The sequence below is a fragment of the Pistacia vera genome, unplaced genomic scaffold (genome assembly GCF_008641045.1).
Source record: "Pistacia vera cultivar Batoury unplaced genomic scaffold, PisVer_v2 Contig451, whole genome shotgun sequence".
Classification (NCBI taxonomy): domain Eukaryota; kingdom Viridiplantae; phylum Streptophyta; class Magnoliopsida; order Sapindales; family Anacardiaceae; genus Pistacia; species Pistacia vera.
In genome coordinates this window covers 480,261-487,991 of record NW_022196281.1, presented here as the reverse complement: position 1 = coordinate 487,991, position 7,731 = coordinate 480,261, and positions in this window count along the sequence as shown.

The window sequence follows — 7,731 nt, the reverse complement described above, 5'->3', positions numbered from 1 at the left end:
AGAAGCCCAAACACAAGGCCCAAACCTCCAAAAAGTACAGGTCAACGTAAAATGGCCATAACTTTGGATTCGGGAGGAGTTACGGAGCCCATAAGATATCAACGGAAAGCTCGTTTTGTGCCAAACGTAGAAAGTCCAGCACATGAATTCCTAGAGAGGGTTGTATGTCAGAATCCCAAACGCAAGGCCAAAAGGTCCAAGATGGGCATTTCAACTTAAAACGGCCATAACATTTGATCTGGGAGCACTTAGGGGCCCGTAAGATATCAATTGAAAGATCATTTAGAGCTCAACAATGTGGCATGTCTAGCAAAGGAATTCCTTGAGAAGGCTACGCGTCATAAGCCCAAAGGAAAGGTCCAAAAGTACTAAATGGTCATGCAAACTTAAAATGGTCATAACTTTTGATCTAAGAGGAGTTATGGGCCCATAAGATATCAACAGAAAGTTTTTTTTGAGCCCAACGATGTAGCACATCTAGCATAAGAGTTCCTAGAGAGGGCTATTAGTCATAAGCCCAAACGGAAGGTCTGAAAGTCGTAAATAGGCATGTCAACTTAAAATGGCCATAACTTTTGATCCGAGAGGAGATAGGGGGCCGATAAGATATCAATAGAAAGCTTGTTTCCAGTTCAACAATGTGTTAAATTTAGAACATGATTTCCAGGAGAAGGTTGCATGTCAAAAGCCTAACTGTAAGGCCCAAAAGTCCTAAATGGGCATGTTAGCTTAAAACGGCCATAACGTTTCATTCGGGATGAGTTACGGGGCCCGTAAGACATCAATGAAAAGTTCATTTTGAGCCCAAAAACATGGTATGTCTAGTACAAGAATTCCTAGAGAAGGTTGCTCGCAAAAGCCCAAACGCAAGGCTCAAAAGTCATAAATGGGCTTGTCAACTTAAAATAGCCATAACTTTTGATTCTGGAGGAGTTCTGGGGCCCGTAAGATGTCAACGGAAACCTCATTTTCAACCTAACAATGTGGCATGTCTAGGACAAGAATTCAAAAAAGGGCTACGCGTTAGAAGCCCAACTGTATGGCCCAAAAGTCCTAAATGGGCATGTCAAATTAAAACAACCATAACTTTTGATCCAGGAGGAATTACGGGTCCCGTAAGATATCAACGGAAAGCTTGTTTTGAGCCTGTTATAGAAAGTTGTGCACAAGAATTCCTATATTTTGGTAATCTCACAATGCAATTAAATTTGCTGAGGTTGTTGCCTGTATTTAATTTTAATATTAAAATTAAATTAGTAAGATTATATTTAAATATATCTATGCATAAATTTAAATGAATTATTATTATTAATTGAATGTTAATATATTATTATATATTAATTGATTTTAATTATAATAATAATTAATTAATTAAAATACCATAAAGGGTGTGTTTGGTTGTAAGGGTGAACTAGGGTTGGAGCTCATGGCTATTCCTAAGTGGAATAGGGTTTTAATTGTTACACTATATAAGTACAACTTAAAATTAAAAGAGCAAGAGAATTTTTTATTCAATTAAAAACCCTAGCCACCCTATCTCTCTCTCTCTCTCAAGAAGAAAACTTTTCTTGTTCTTCTTTCTTGATTCTTGAAGCCCTTGATTGTTCAAGCAAAATAATCAAAGGTTCTTCGGATTATCTTCGTGTGGACTTCCGTGAGTGCGATCCTACTTTGGATCAATTGGCAAAAAATTACGTGAACAGAAGACAGTGAATAGTAACCTTGAACAGTACATGAACAATGTTCCTGTCCAAAATCAGAGATATTCGAAGAAGCCTCCAAACGTACGTAAGTATTCTAATCCTTGAATGGATTTATTTTATACAGATTTTTGTTTATGAACATGTAAACGGTATAACCTATACTCGGATCTAGGCAAAGAAAGGTAATTGATTTATCGATTGAATTTTTGTTTTTCCGCTGCGTATGGTAGATCAACTACTTACAATGTCAACTTAAAATGGCCATAAGTTATCAAAGGAAAGCTAGTTTCGAGCCCAACAATATGGACATCTAGAACAAGAATTCCTTGAGAGGGCTTCGCATTAGAAGCTCAAACAAAAGCCCCAAAAGTCTTAAATGGGCATGTTAACTTAAAATGACTGTAACTTTTGATCTGGAAGCAATTATGAGGCCCGTAAGATATCAATGGAAAGCTCCTTTCATGCCCAACAATGTTACATGTCTAGCGTGAGAATTCCTAGTGAACATTGTACGTCAAAAACCCAAATGCAAGGCCCAACAGTCGTAAATTAGAGTTCATATTTGAAACGGCCATAACTGTTGATCCGGAAGGATTTACAAGTCCTGTAAGACATCAATTGAAAGTTCATTTCAAGCCCAACGTAGAAAGTCTAGCACAAGAATTCCTGGATAGGGCTGTGCATCAGAAGCCCAGATGTAACGCTTGAAAGTCTTGAGTGGGCATGTACACTTAAAACAGCCATAACTTTTGATTCGGGACGAGATGCGAGCCCCGTAAGATATTAACTAAAAGCTCGTAATGATCCCAACAAATTTACATGTCTAGTACAAAAATTTCATGAGCAGGTTGTGCATCAGAAGTCCAAACAAAAGGCCAAAAAGTCCTAAATAGGCATGCCAACTTAAAACGGTCATAACTGTTGATCTCGGAGGATTTACGAGGCCCATAAGATATCAACAGAAAGCTCGTTTCAAGCCCAACAATGTGAAACATCTTCCACAAGAATTCCTAGAGACTGGAATGTGTCAGATGTCCAAACACAAGGCATAAAAGTCCTAACGGGCATGTTAACTTAAAACGACCATAACTTATAATCTGAAAGGAGTTACGGAGCCCGTAAGATATAAACAAAAAGCTCATTTTGAGCATGACATAGAACATTTAGGTTTTGAGCCCAACAACATGGCATGTGTAGCACAAGAATTCCTTAATAGGGTTGCACATCAAAAACCCAAACGCAAGGCCCAAAAGTCCTAAATGGGCATGTCAACTTAAAACGACCATAACATTTTATCCAAAAGAGTTTATGGGGCTCGTAAGATATCAACGGAAAGCTCATCTTAAGCTCCACATAAAACATCAACACAAGAATTTCTGGGGAGGGCTGCACGTCAGAAGCTTAAACGCAAGGCCCAAAACTCCTAAATGGGCATGTCAATTTAAAATTGCCATAACTTTTAATCCGGTAGGAGTTACGGGGCCTGTAAGATATCAACGGAAAGCTTGTTTCAAGCCAAATATTTTCTCACATCTAGCACAAGTATTTCTAGAGAGAGTTGTGCATTAGAGGCCCAAACACAGGGCCAAAAATACCTAAATGGGCATGTCAACTTAAAACGATCATAACTTTTGATCTAAGAGGAGTTACGAGGCCCGTAAGATATCACGGAAAACTCATTTCAAGCAAAAAAATATGGCACATCAAGCCCAAGAATTCCTAGCTCGGGCTGCACATCAAAGGCCTAAATGAAAGGCCCAACAATCTTAAATACACGTGCATACTTAAAACGACAATAACTTTTGATCCGAAAAGAGTTATAGAGCCTCTAAGATTTCAACAAAAAGCTCGTTTTAAGCTGATGTAGAATGTCTAGCACAATAATTTCTAGTCTGGGCTATGCGTAACAAGCCCAAATGCAAGGCCCAAAAGTCCTTAAGTCAACTTAAATGGCTGTTACCTTTGATCCATGATGAGTTATAAGGCCGTAAGATATCAACGAAAAGCTCATTTTGAGCCCAACAATGTGGCACATCTCGTACAAGAGTTCCTGGAGAGGGCTATGCCTCTGAAGCCTAAAGGGAAGGTCCAAAAGTCCTAAATGGGCATGTCAAGTTAAAATGACCATAACTTTTGATTCGAGAGGAGTTATGGGGCCTATAAGATATCAACAGAAAGCTCTTGTCATGCCCAACAATGTGACATGTCTTGCACGAGAATTCCTTGTGAGCACTACACGTTAGAAATCCAAACAGAAGGTCTAATAGTGGTAAATGAGAGTGCATATTTAAAACGGCCATAAATTCGGAAGGAGTTACGGGTCTCGTGACACATCAACGGAAAGTTCATTTTGAGCCCAATGTAGAAAGTCTAGCACAAGAATTTCGGGACATAGCTGTGCTTCAGAAGCCCAAACGTAAGACCTGAAAGTCCTAAATGGACATGTCAATTTAAAATGGCCATAACTTTTGACTCGGGACGAGTTACGGGGCTCGTAAGATATTAGCGGAAAGCTTGTATCGATCCCATTAAATTGACACATCTAGCACAAGAATTCCATGAAAAAGTTCTGAATGAGCATGCCAAATTTAAACGATCATAACTTTTGATCTAGGAGGATTTACTGGGCCCATAAGATATCAACGGAAAACTCGTTCCAAGCCCAACAAAAATCTTGGGGAGGGGAACATGTTAGAAGCCCAAACACTAGACACAAAAGTCCCAAATGGGCATGTTAACTTAAAACGACCATAACTTTTGATCCGAGAGGAGTTATAGGAACCGTAAGAGATCAACAAAATGCTCATTTTGACCCTGATGTAGAACATTTAGATTTCAAGCACAACAATGTGGCATGTCTAGTACAACAATTCCATGAGAGGGTTACGCATCAGAAGCCCAAATAGAAGGCCCAAAATACTTAAAACGGTCATTACCTTTGATCCAGGAAGAGTTATGGGGCCGTAAGATATCAACGAAAAGCTCGTCTTTAGCCTAAAAATGTGGTGCATATAGTATAAGAGTTCGTGGAGAGGGCTATGCGTCAAAAGCCCAAAGGGAAGGTCCAAAAGTCCTAAATGGGCATGTCAACTTAAAATGGCCATAACTTTTGATCCCGAAGTAGTTACGGGGCCTGTAAGATATCAAAGGAAACCTTGTTTTGAGCCTAACAATGTGGCATGTCTAGCACATGAATTCCAAAAAAGGCTGCGCGTCAGAAGCCCAAATGCAAGCCCCAAAAGTCCTAATTGGGCATGTCAACTTAAAATGACAATAACTTTTGATTTGGGAAGAATTACAAGTCCTGTAAGATATCAATGGAATGCTCGTTTCGAGCTTGTCATAGAAAGTCTAGCACATGAACTAGTGAGGGCTGTACATCAGAATCCAAACGCAAGGCCAAAAGGTCCCAAATGGGCATTTCAACTTAAAATGGCCATTTCAACTTAAAATGGCCATTACGTTTGATTTGGGAGGAGTTACGAGGCTCACTAGATATCAACAGAAAGCTTATTTTAAGCCCAATAATGTGACACACGTAGCATAAGAATTCTTGGAGAGGGCTATTGTAGTGACTCTTTCTCTATTATGATAAAAAAAACACTTATGCATATAAGTGAAAAATAATGAGCCCGAAAATTTTCTTTTCTTTATTTATTAAATTCTTTACATAACAAAAGTATCATATACATTAACGTAAAAACAGTGGACAATAATGCCATTTCTCTCCACTTCCCGACATCCATCCAATCGCTTCTCACCTATTTCTTGCAAAAACATTTAGAAACAACGGGGTGAGCACTAGTTGCTTAGTAAGTAAATCCGCTACTCTATTCTTCTATCTCCGTTGCTCATATTATGCATTTCTTTCCTTACATCACACTTTTTCTTCTTCTCGGTTCTCTCTATGTTCTTTCTCGATTCTTTCACTATTTCTAATTCTCACTGTTCTTCCTTTCTAGTTCTCTCTGTTCTTTCTTTATTCTAATTTCTCACTTCCCATGATAGTAATCATGGTATCATGCATCAGTATGATGCAAATGCACAAATGCATAGGAATGCATTTTCTTTCTATTTTTCTATTTCTTATTCTGTTTTCTTTCTCTTCTCTATGTTTCTTTCTTTCTATTTCTCTTCTTTCTTTCTGTTCTCTTCTTTCTTTTCTTTCTTCTTCTCTTCTTTTCTTTTCTTTCTTTTCTTATTCTTTCTTATTCTTTCTTACTCTTTCTTATTATTTGCCAATCGGACTCGATTGATGCATGGATTCAGAATCATGCCCGTGTGAGTGCGTACAGTCCTCATCTACATGCACTCTTACAGACTGTATGAATTCTTTTTCTTCTTAAGCCACTCATTAAAGACGGCGTGCATGTAGGTATATTCTTTTGGGTACAGCCCTCATCCACATGCACTCTTACGAGCTGTACAAATTCTTCTTCTTATTCTTAGGCCGCTCACTAAAGGTGGCGTGCATGTGGGGATATTCTTCTTCTTGTCACCCATGGGTTCCCCATCGCAACAACCTTTCTTTTCTTTTCTTTTCTTTTCTTTAGCACTTTTCTTTCTTTCTCTTTAGTGCTTTTCTTTCTTTCTTTTTGTTCTTTAGTGTGCTTATATGCATGTATGCATGTAGATGGATTCTTCTTATTATTCTTTCTCAATTCTTAATTAAATGCAAAGATGCAATATGACATGTAAACATGTCATTTTCTACTTTCTCTACCATCTACAAACTCATTTCAAACTATTATACTATCATAACCATACATGCACTTCACTTTGGAATTTCATCAAACAAGCGGTATACACAAATTAGACCCTTTCCTTTAATATTCTTTTCATTTGACTCTTCTTCTTGTTGTTCTCTTCAATACCCACAAACCCATTTTTGTTATACAAGAGTTTATGGAGCGACTACTACACCTGATACCCAAAATTGTAGAGCTAGCTTGATCAAGGCTTTAACTACTGGTTTAATCTTTGTTTGTTTATATAATTTATGGGTTTGTTTTTGTCTTTGTGAAATGGGTTCTTTTTTAATTTTAGTTTGGTAGGTTGTTTCTTGCATATGTTGAGACTTGAGAAGTTTTACTAGTAGTGGGATCCTGATGCATAAATGAACATAAACCCTTTTGTTTATATATTCTTTCTCTTTCTCTCAGTCTATCTCCTTTTAGTATTACACAAACAAATCTCAACCCAAAATTGTCTCCTACTTTCTGTTTCCCATCTTTTCTCTTCCGGGTTACTTTCAAAATTGTGTTTTTATAACCCAATTTTGTCAATTCAAACCCCCAAACAAAAACCCAAATTAAGGGACCCTTTCTTTTCATTTGACTTTTCTTCTTCTTGTTCTCTTCAATACCCGCATACCCATTTTTGTTACACGAGTGTTTATGGAGGGAATACCGCACCCAATACCCAAAATTATAGAGTAAGTCTTCGGCGACTTCAAGGGCAGACGAACTGGCTTGATCAAGGCCTTAACTACTGGTTTAATCTTTGTTTGTTTATATAATTTATGGGTTTGTTTATATAATTTATGGGTTTGTTTTTGTCTTTGTGAAATGGGTTCTTTTTTAATTTTAATTTTCTTGCAGGTGTTGAGAAGTTTTACCAACAGTGGGATCCTGGTGCACAAATAAACACGCACATTTATTTATATATTCTTTCTCTTTCTGTCAATCTCCTTTTAGTTTTACATAAACAAATCTCAACCCAAAATTGTGTCACACTTTCTCTTTACCATCTTTTCTCTTCCGGGTTCCTTTCAAAATTGTGTTTTTTTAACCCAATTTTGTCAATTCAAACCCCTTAACAGAAATCCTAATTCCCAAATTAAGCGTTTTTTAGACCTTTTCTTTTAAAATTCCTTTCAATCGGATCAGGTAGGCAAATTCAAACTCAACTTAATTTTAATCTACAATCCTCAACTCTCTGAACATGACAATACAATGCACATGTTGCACGAGAGGAAATAGCAAGATTCATAGTTACTACGGACTCTCCCATTTGTTTATCTGAACAT